Source organism: Canis aureus, chromosome 22, assembly GCF_053574225.1.
Source record: "Canis aureus isolate CA01 chromosome 22, VMU_Caureus_v.1.0, whole genome shotgun sequence".
NCBI lineage: Eukaryota > Metazoa > Chordata > Mammalia > Carnivora > Canidae > Canis > Canis aureus.
Window position 1 is genome coordinate 4,988,150 of NC_135632.1, and position 11,826 is coordinate 4,999,975.

General features: G+C 38.0%; 1 long non-coding RNA gene across 2 annotated transcripts; it reads right to left on the reverse strand.

The window, feature by feature from the left end:
* Positions 1-3,962: 3,962 nt before the first annotated feature.
* Positions 3,963-11,799, reverse strand: LOC144294282 (uncharacterized). Of its 2 annotated transcripts, XR_013361709.1 has the most exons (3): positions 11,638-11,799; positions 4,644-5,980; positions 3,963-4,509 (listed from the first exon to the last, which is right to left on the reverse strand). It is a non-coding gene; the product is annotated as an uncharacterized LOC144294282 (long non-coding RNA). The 2 variants fall into 2 exon arrangements; XR_013361708.1 differs by having other exon boundaries at positions 3,963-5,980.
* Positions 11,800-11,826: the final 27 nt, after the last annotated feature.

Sequence of the window (11,826 nt, forward strand, 5' to 3'; positions counted from 1 at the left end):
GAATTGCAAAAAATAGGTGGTAAAGGAAGCTAGAAAATAGTTGCCAGGAAACAGATTAAAATACAATCAAACTCATTGGTGCAATCTTTTGTCAAAAGTGAAAAAGAGTAGTAAGTGATCTATCAGAGCTCGGGATGGTGAGACAATAAAATGAGATAAAACATGAGCTGGCCGAGCTCAAAAAAGAAATCATTAAACATTATATATAAACGAAGGCCAAGAAGATCTAGAAATCAGGTAAAAGAAAATGCAGCAAGTCATATAAAGAATAGAACCAAGAAAGGCAAATAACATGAAATGTGAATGAACAAAACATCTTTTAAACGATTTTTGAAAGAAAAATAATGGATCTTTGAGGTAGGCAAAAGACAGGCAATATGTATATAATGGGTGCCCATAATAAAGAGAACTAAAATAATGAAGACACCAAAACATGAGAGCGAACCTCAAGAAAATTTTCTAGGAGGAAAAGAATTGAATCTATTGTTGAAAAGAATATATTGCAGCCCAAACAAACAAAAACCCAAAATAGATAATAGTAAACTTTGAGATACATTCTAGTGGTTTGGGATTCTAATATGAAGAATCCTTTGCAGACAACTCTAAATAACACTGGAGCCGCGCCCTGAAAGGCCACAAAGAGAGTGTGATCCACACACTGCATTCTTAGCCAAACCATTGTGCAAGGGTAAAGGTCACTGAAAAAATTTGAGTAAAAAAAAAAAAAAAAAAAAAAAAATTCTGAGTATGTGAGAAGCTGTCTATCCTTCTTCAAGACTGTTAGATCACAAGATATGTGCATTAGATCATCACATTGTACACCCTGAACTTACATAAAGTCATATATCTATTATATCTCAATAAAATGAAAACAGTTTTTAAAAAAGCTGACAGAGGACTAATTCACACCAGTGAAGAGATGGCTGGAAACACCTGTGGCGAACTGACTGGAAATGAACATTAATTCCTTTTATCAATCGATAAACCAAAATAAACACCAAAACAAGGGGATTAGAGGATATAAGATAGAATTAAATACAGAAATTATCAAACAGTAATAGCTGAAAGTAAGAGGGGAAAGGGGAGAGAGAGTAAACGTATCTGAGTCCCTCATCCAAAATATCACGTAAAGGTGATTAAGTTCTATCGTAGACATTTATCACCAGGGGAAACACAAATATCAAATATCCAGCTTAAAAAATAATTTTATATCTCCTTCAGTGAAATGGTCAAGTAGAATTATATTCGACTACTATTTAGCAGATTTCCATCATAATTAGGATCCTTCACCTATAATATTGACCAGATTTCTCTGCAATAAGCATCATTATGCCTATCGTTTAGATTGGGAAATTGATATTTTACATAAGTAAGTTAACCGGGGTCAAGCAGTTAAGTAGCATACGAGCTGGTGTATGAAGACAAGTCCTCTGATAGCCAAATCCTGTTTACTTTCCAGGTTTTGATATTTTTCAACCCAGTTTTTACAGTACATAGCACGATGGAGAGAACACAGGCGTTAGTGGGGATCCCAACGCTACCATTTACTGCCTGTGTGACCTCGGAAGAGTTGCTTAACCTGTGACTTAGCTTCATCATTTATTCTTCTATCAAATGAGGATTAAAACGCCCCAGTGTCATGGATTTTTTTTGTTACAGCTGCTGTTCCTTTTTTTTTTTTTTTTAATTTATTTATTTATGATAGTAACAGAGGGAGAGAGAGAGGCAGAGACACAGGCAGAGAGAAGCAGGCCCCATGCACCGGGAGCCCGACGTGGGATTCGATCCCGGGTCTCCAGGATCGCGCCCTGGGCCAAAGGCAGGCGCCAAACCGCTGCGCCACCCAGGGATCCCTGCTGTTCCTTTTTTATAACAAGTTAGGAAACATTTGAAAATGGAATTTTGTGTTCATAGTCCCACAAAGATTGAATTAAAGGCTTTAAGTGAAGTCATTGAGCTAACAAAGTATTTTTTGTGGATTTTTGTTATAAAAAGAATGCAGACATTGTATAACTTAGGGAAACTATATAATTATAGTTTATGTAATTAGCTAAATTATATAGTTTTCCAAGAATGTCCCCCCAAAACAACTTCAAGGTAGCTATTTTTAAGATTGTATTTTTCTTTCCAAAGCCTTTCTATGCTTTATTTTTCATAGTTGTGATCAAATGATATGATGTTTTACATTACATTATGTAAATTTTCCACACTATTCAATATCTTAAATATGATTTTAATAGCTATATAAAATCTCATTCTTTAAATATGCTCTCATATCTAACTATTCCTCTTTCTGTGTGATATCTTTTTAGCGTAAATCCTTTTCTTCATTTGTAATTATTTATTTAGAGCCCCACAAACACAATTACTTGGTTAAAAACGATTTGATGTTTTAAGGGTTTTGATATATATTTGCAAATTGCCATGTGATAAGCCATTTAAAGTATTTGAAATAGAGCTGACGGGATAGAAGAATGCTTCATGTGGTAAGGATATTTTTATCTATTTATTTGTTTTAAACATTTTCCTGCTGATGGTTTGTCTTTTAAATATATATATATAATTATATATATATATATATGGTCTCTCTCTTTTTTTCTTTTTAAAGATTTTATTTTATTTATTCATGAGAGACAGAGAGAGACAGAGAGAGGCAGAGACACAGGCAGAGGGAGAAGCAGGCTCCATACAGGGAGCCGGACGTGGGACTCAATCCGGGGTCTCCAGGATCAGGCCCTGGGCTGAAGTCAGCACTAAATCGCTGAGCCACCAGGGCTGCCCTGTGGTCTCTTTTTAAATGTAAAACTTTACATTTTAATCACATCTATTGATCCTTTTGTTTATAATTTCCTTTAATACTTTTCATCTAATGAAATCCTCCCCCAGATAGATAATTAATTTTTTCTTCGATTTCCCCATTTAATAGCTTAAACCATAGACTTGAAGTTATTTATAATCCCACATGATTTAACAACATTTTTCTTTAACATTCTACGTATGCTAATGAATCTTATGATCTGGATGAAAATCAAAGTTATTAAGATTAGTTTAGACCTAATCAAAATTTGCTGTGTGTCTAGCTCAAAACAAAAAATACTTCAGAAGTAATTTAGCTGCATTTCAAGATTAGTTTGGCTGTGTTTTTTGTTTGCTTTGTTTATTTTTTCCTGATCAACTAAAGTCTCCCAAAACTACAACCGACATGAAATCCTGGGAATACAGGGAGAAGTTAGGCTGTTTTTAGATTATTAATCTTTGACTCTTAGATATAAGAAATGAGAAGAGGGCTGGTTTATTTAAAAAAAAATTGATAAGCAATAAGGTTCATTTATTCCATTGGTAGGACAATCATCTTGATAGGAATCCTTGAAATCAGAAGGCCTCTTCAGGATTATTTACTCCAGCCACCGACTGTGATCATGTTGTGGTGTTAATACAGCAAAACATTTTAGTTTGGTGGCTAACTGAGCCAAGAAACTTGACAGAAAGGAAAATTTTCCTTATACCCAGACTAAGCAACCAAGTCAGACATTTCATAAACTCACAATAAAATGAAATTGCTATAAAGTGAATCCACCTAATAACAACAACAACAACAAATAGGCAGATAATAATGATTGGAATATTGTCCCTGGGAAGAAGCCTTGGTCTGATTCTAGTTTTGCTCTGTTGATGAATCCCCTCAGGGTAGGATACTAAGGCGATAAGCGAGCTCGCAGTTCTACCAGGATTCAGTCTCAGACCGCTTTTGTGGCATGTATTTGAAATACGGTTAGCTCATCCGTAGAATGACTGTTTTACTTTAAAAACTACCCCATTAAAATGAGAGTTTGAAAATCAAGGACACTAAGGAACTTTTCTGAGCCCTCGAACAACAATACTTCCTAGGATTTATAGTAAATCACATTTCCAGTGACTATATCGTAACCACCAGCACTTCGGAAACAAGAGATGAATATGTATGTACTCTAAAAGAATTACATTTATTAGATACATTTTAAATGAACAATAACCAAAAGAGAAAACCCAACCTGAATATGGCTTTAAATTATTTGGTTACCCCCCCCCAAAAAAAAATATTTGGTAACCCGATGCTGATAATATTTTTACATAAGTTCCATTACAAAAAATAACTTGATTTATTAAATAAATATGCATAGAGCACTTCCTATGTGCCAGATCCTCGGAATATATCAATGAATTAAATAAAAATTCTTACCCTGAACCTTGTAAGGGAGCTAACTGTTCAGTATCTTGATTGTCACACACATGATGGTCACACAGATCTAAATGCGCGATACAATTGGTTGGAACTAAATACACACAGAAATCAATTCACATAAAATAATAAAATCTGAATAAGGTGGATAAAGTGTATCAATGTCAATTTTCTGACTGTGATGTTGTACTGTTGTTTTGGAAGACGTTCCCACTGGAGGAAACTGAGTAACTGGTATACAAGATCTGTTTGTACCATTTCTTCCAATTTGCATGTGAATCCACAATCCTCTGAAAATGAAAATTAAAAAAAAAAAATTTCTTACCCTCAGAGCTTAAATTCTAGTAGCTGAAGACAGACAAAAAGTAGCAAATATAGTAAATAAGTGAATTGTGTAGTAGGTTAGAAAGTTATTAAATGTTACCAAATATATGTCAAGAGACGGGGAACCAGCAGTATCCTAGGTGGATTGTGAAGATGATATTTGAGTAAAGGCTGAAGAGCTTGGAGTTTGCCTGTGGGAAAAGCGTTCAGTGGAGGAACAGCCACTGCAAAGCCTTCTAAGGTAGGGATGAACTTGAGTGTCCAGGAGCTGCAAGGGGCCAGCCACCTGGAGCAGAGGGAGAACAGTGGGGGATGAGGACAGAGAATGATGAAGCACCAAAGGGTGGGGGACTTTGGAGGCCGTTGTAAGGGCCCCGGCTTTTCCTCTACGTTGGGAAGGCTTCAGAGGGTCATTGAACAGAGTGACTTATTTGTAAAGGATCACTCTGGCTCCCACATCAAAAACAGGGAGTAAAAGTGAAAGCATAGAGACCTGTCAGGAGACCAATGCAGGCACCCGGAAAAGAGAAAATAGTGGTGGATAGGAAATTTAATGAGAACTATGACAAGAATCTAGCAATTTGCTAATTCTGTGCTAACACACACCAGTGCCTCATACGGCAAGGACCGTCTCCACAAACTTGCAGTGTATTTCCAAGGCTAACTGTGTAGAAGGAGATTACGTAATGTCTAATTTGCATAAAACGAATTTTGCTCTTTATCATGGGGCATCACAAAGATCCCCTTTGTAAATGGTCTTTTCTTGATGCAACACTGCAACACTTCATGAGAGCCTTGCCCTACCTGATTCAGAAAGCTCCTGCTCCCCTCACTGCCCCTTTTCTGCTTGTTTGGAGCCCAAGGGAAACTCTCCGGCTACAATTTTCTGGCCTGATTGCCTGATTGAAGCCTGCCAGGTCAGGACGGCCGGCTCGGTCACTCTGGCTCCCTCTACTGACTCGAAAAGGGGGCCAACAAAGAAACCAGATTAGATTCATCAGCCCCGTGTAATTAGGAAGAAAAATCAAAAGAAGGAATTTTTTTCTGTATGTTATCCAAGTGTGGTGTTACCCAAGGTAAACATGTTTAAGGCATTTGAAGAACACAGATGTCTGCATTGCCTGTGGTTTAGAAACCAAACATTCCTATAAGCTGAACACCAGAGACACTGGGCCCATTCAGTCCTCTCCAGCCCATTATTTCTCTGCATCATTTTACTCTGAGTACGTTATGGGGGCTTTAGTGACTGTTTATATGGTCCGTAAACAATATCTCCTTAAAATCATTACAACAGGTCCACTTGCTTGCCACAGAACAGGTGACACTTTGAAACAATTCAATCTCCTCGGTAGTCAAAAGCAGATGTTCTTTTGAAAATGTGGTTTATCCTGAAGTACTGCCAGCCAGGTGGGAGAGTTTTCGTACAATTAAACGTGCCTAAAGGTGAAGAAAAGAAGAAAAAAAGGATTATGTGGCTGGATAAAATAAAAAGCAATATTCTATGCAAGGAACTCTTGAAAGTAACAGGGGAAAAAACTGCATATTCATAGACTGAAAGATTGCTTCTCTTTTCTTTTGAGCCACACGATTTGACAATGAAAGTGTTTATTCATCTGGTCCTGGATATAAAAAGAAAGTAATCTCAGCACCATTAATTCTATGAAAACCTCCACATTTTAACATCTCTCAACCATAGGCTGTGTTTTCCTTGTTCCTAGACATCACAGCAGGGGGAGTTGCCTCCTACATGAAACTTTCTTCCAGCTAAAAGGTATTTCACGTGATAGAATGTTTCTTCACGCTTTCCTAGATGTCAGTAGTCTTTAAGAGGTGAAGCCAAATGAAGGTTTTTTAAAATTTCTGTGACTTCCTAGCCTGCTCACAAATTAATCTGTAATAGTAGATCATAAATCCGACTTTAAAAATAACCTAAGGAGGAAAAAAAAAAAAAAAAAACATTTATAACTGAAAGGTGCAGATTTCACAAACTCAGTTTTTCACATAGTAACGAATAAGTTGGTTATACAACATTTATGTGCACATTAATTTTGTGAATTATTTATTAATTCAAAACGCCATCATACTATATCACCTTAAGGGTGATACAGGTTGAGACTTTAAATGTGGATCAATAAAATACTGCACCCTTTGGACGCATTCATTATATTGTCAATATTGATAAGAGACCTTCAAAATCTTTTAAATATTCTGGAAAGAATGCTGTACTTAAAAGTTGTCATAGAACATTGTTGCCTTGGCTTATTCAGCACCTGATGTTTATAGCATAATATAGGCTTTTCAATTTTTAAATAATAAAAAAAAATGATCTCTTGTACTACTTTTCCTTTCCATTGTGTTTCTCCTCAGAGCAGGAAACATGTCTTATTATGTCTCTATCTGAATAAATCTTTTATAATGAAGTACCCCAAACGCTTGTCGGTTAACACCATCTCCAAAGGGGGGGGGGTGGAAATGCTTTGATCTCTACAATTTAAAATGGATCTCCTTTCTCCCTCTTTGCTCATCTCCAAGCAAGAGAACACATCACAGCAATCTGCAGCTAACTCTTCTTCCACCACCAACTCTATTCAAACTAAATGAGTGTGCTGCACTTCCTCGGCCAGTCACCCTTCTCCCATGCAGTCATCCTCACATGACATTTGCAGTAGTCCCTGAAATGACTCCGTTTTCAAGAAGCCAAATCAGAAGTCCTTACCCACACACTCCATGTCCTCTCAGCCCCGTGCCTCACCCGCTCAGCCATCCCCTGCTGTCTGCAGTAGTCCTGCAAGCATTAGCCCCCCACTCTGCAAACGAAACCTCATTTCCCTTCGGTTTTCCAGTAAACCAGATCCATAGGCCTCACTTAAGATCTTCCATTCTTCCCATCCACCAGTCCGTCCTCTCACCCTGCTTCTCCAATGGAAGTTCTGCTCACTCCAGTCTCTCAAACAGGAGGCTGGCCATCAGGGGCCCATGGGTTACAGTGTGAGGCAGACACAGGCCCGCATACAGAAGGGACCAAGGCTTCATTGCTGTCTCATCAGCAGTATTTCCTCTCCCCCATGGTCCTCTACATATTCTCAGATCACACTGGGAACCAAAGCAAAACATGAGATACCGGTTGCTGATAATGGTAAACTCATATGCACTGCCACAAAGAGTGAATACTCAGCTCTCCGAATGGAGGAACAACTAGAGAAACAACATTTTTAACTGTTAGTTGCACTACCCTTCTCAGAAACCAGCAGGGGTGAAGCAACCCAAAATGAAGTTCAGGAGGGCACAAGTTAAGAACTGCCTTGTGAGTTGCTAGATAATGAAAGTGTGCTCGACCAGATGTTCTTGTCCAATGTTAAATCAAAACATAATTGCAGGCAACAGGCTTGCGCAGTGGCAACCTGAGTAAGGCGAAAGGGCCCACAGTGAATGCAAACAGGCTCATTAAGCGACCCACCTCGAAATGGCCATAAGCCTAACTAACCAATGGGCTACTTACAACCAGACACTGGTACCAGAAAAGGGAAAATCCCAAACATTCCCATACCTCCTCACCCCATCCTGTTACTATAGCCCCTCACCACCGCCTCCTGGCAGACAGTCTATTCTTTGCTATCCTGTTGCTCCCTTGCTGTAGATTCAGGAAACTTCCATCTCCTTTGTTCTGCCCTGGGTGAATTCTTTTCACACACACTGCCCACTCCCACACAGTTGCCCTCCCCCTGCTCAATAGGGATGCACCACTGTAATTTCTCAAAGAAAACTAAAATTATGAATACTTTCACTTTTTATATTTTTGAAAAAAAATACTACATTTTCATATTAATGTTCCTCAGCGAATAAGAAGCAAAACCATAGCCCCTCAGTGTATTCAGACTCAGTTGACTTTTTACAGTATTTACTCTTCCCTGAGAATCGGTAGCACTAACTCTTTGTCATTTAGTCTCAGACTGCTTCTTATTGTCACTTTCTGGAAACACAATACTTACAATGAAAATGCTCATTTGTTTCTCTATCTTTGTCACTTTATTCTGAGTGTATTAGAGATGTCTTAATACTGTATTAAATATACTGATGCGGTTATAGTAGAGGTAATGTTCTGTCTGTCAATACCATGCTAGGAAAGAACTGTTAATTTTATATCTTCCAAATCCCCCAAAATAGTGATTCTGAACATAATAAACTTATGTTGAGTGATAGTGTGGTGTGCACCTGCTAATTCATGTGATTTTTGGCCTCTAATGCATCAATCCATGTTTTCATGTGATTATCATTAAATCTTATTTTACATACAACTCCTCCAATATGAAACAACACACACACCCAAACACAATTTTTTTGGGGGTGATTTTTCGTATAATCAAGGTTCTCCAGAATCAGTCCCTTGTGGATTTCTCTGATCTCATCTCTATATATCTCTATACAGATGAACAATCCCAGCAGCAGGCACAAGGAAAGTAGCTTTTCACCTTTGCCCAGTCCTTCCTGAGTTTTGGAATTCTAGGACTTCTATATAAATATCAAAACCAGAGAAGAGTAGACAAGACAATATAGATAAAATATTCCAATTTTCTTTACCCAAAAATGACACCAGCTAAACTCAGCAACAGAAACATAGGGTCAGTAATGCCTGGAAGTTCTCTCTTCTTTGCCTCATGTCCTATTTACTTATTTTCTTTTAATGACATGGCATATGGCAGAGATCCTATTGGCGGGGCAAAAAGGAGAACATACAAAGCAGTTCTGACAAAGATTTAACTAGACCACATACAAAGCCCACTGTCTATAGGCTATACTCACTCTTCCAGTTAAAAAAATGCAAATAGAATGGAGTTCTACATGTTTATTCCATTGTTTGGTCTCTCCCTTCTCACAAAGTCTGTCTGACCTCTGGGCAGTTTTTTTTTCTAAATCTATTAACTTCTCTATCTCTACTAACTAAACTGGACATCTTTCATCTCACCTTATGCAATAGATTCATATTATGATAAATATCCCATGAATGCATGTGTAAGTCTGGGTTCTCCATAGAAACAAAATCAATAGGAAAAAATTAGATAGATAGATAGATAGATAGATAGATAGATAGATAGATGATAGATAATATATATATTTGCCCTTATATATAACATGTAATATATGCAATGTGTAATATAATTTTTATTTATGCATATGCTTGTGTATATAGAGAAATCTATTATAAGGAATTGACTCACAAGCCAGTTATAGATGCTGAAGTTAGCAAGACAGAGACATGGGGATTCTGAAAGCCCTGACGACCAGGGGAACCAGTCGTGTAAATCCCAGCCCAAGTCTAACGCTGAGACAGATGCCCTAGATCAAGGACAGAGCAATTTCTTCGTACTCAGTCTTTTTGTTCTATTCAGGCCTTCAATGAATGAAGCCTATCTACATTGGGGAGGGCAATCTGCTCTATTCATTCTACCAATGTGTATGCTAATCTCATCAAGAAACACCCTCACAGACACACCTAGAATAACGTGTAACCAAAAATCAGGGCATCTTGTAGCCCAGTCAAGTTGACACATAAAATTAGCCATCATGATAATGACTCAAATTCATATACACATGAAATGGTGTTTTCCACTATTTTTACTTCAGAGTCATACTTCTTTCAAAGTGAAGCTTATGACTCCATATTTCTTGAAAATCTTGGCCACACCCAACCCAACCTTTGCTCATTCTTTTTTCTAGTGAATTCTTTTAGCATTGATGTATAGACACATATTATATACGTATAAAATGGGAAAAAATCTTATATACAAGATGATATATGCTAAATCCCAAATGAATTGACTCCAAACTCAATTGGCATTAGGCATCTGTAAGCTCCATGTAACTGTATGCAAAATATTGTGTTTGTAATATACTTGAGAGAGTTCAGGGCTCTGCTCATATTCTTAAGAGTCCATGACCCCAGTAGATTAAGAACCAGTATCATTGGTCATTTTCTATCACATTTATGAGCATCAAACCTATTCATCCTAGCTATTTTTAATGAATATTTTTTTTCTGTGGGAGACTGTATGCACTTGTATCGATTTTTTTCTGTTCTAATTAAATCAGTTTGAATTAAAACCTATTGAAACATGGCTATTAACTACTATATCGCTCAGTCATTGCTATATAATAACCACAAAATCTCAAAGGCTCAGAATAACAGGGAGTATATATTTTACTCAAGAGCCTGTGAGTCCCCTGGGGCAGTTCAGCTCTGCATGTCTCATATCCTCCTGGGACTAGCTAGGATGTGCTCTTCTTGGGGCAACGGCAGAGTTTAAGAGAGAAAACCCTCATGCAAGTCCTATTCAAGCCTCTGCTTGTGTCGAGTCTATTAACAACCCATGGCCAAAATAAGTCATGTGGCCAAGTTCAAAGTCAGAGGAGGTCAGGGGCGGGGACAGAGAAAGAGAGAGAAAAACTGCAAAGCTATAGACTAAGGAGAAGAATACAGGAAACGATTTAGAATTGAGCCCAATAACTTAATTTACCTCACTTTCTAACTCTAATTGTGAGTTAGAGCTGCAATTAGAGTCAACAAAGTATGCCACAGATAACAATAAGAGCAGATACAATTTAGAGACTCAGAGCAATGCATTTTACGTACCGCATCTTATTTAACTCATGCAACCGTCCCATAAACGAATAATTGTGAATAAATCTTCACATTGCGATACATGACAAACCAGTTTAGAGAGTTTAAGTAATTTAGCCAAGGATAGATTGCTAGTAAGTGACATGACAGGAATTCTAATCTGTGTCTGTGTTAGAAATAAAGTATGGTCTATGGTACTAAAGACACAGTTGTCTAATCTGCCAATGAGATTTTGCAAAAACCTGAACCAGCATAAGCAAAAAGAGCAGGAGGGAAGTGATTACTAGCTACATATTCAAAATGTGGGAAAGGAACGGGGAGAGTTGCAGGGTCAGCAGTACTGGGGGCTCTTACGCTGCTGGGCATTCCCCTCTTTAGGTTCCTTTTTCACCTCTCTCTGCAAGCGGGCTGTATTTGCTCAGACAGACTTTTCTGAGAAATAGATCTGGCTCCCAGAGGCTCCTGATTTATACTTTACCTGCCTGTGTCCAAAGAGGAAATACTTGTCCACAATCCCAGCTACAGACATTTCCTGGAAGGATTTTCCTGGCGGGATTGAGTCACAGGCCCACCCCTAGACAGTCACTGTGTGTGCTGGGGCATGTGGAGGTGCTGTGATTCGACCAGCCTGAGCCAGGCCCATCACTGTAGTCAAGGAGATCATTAG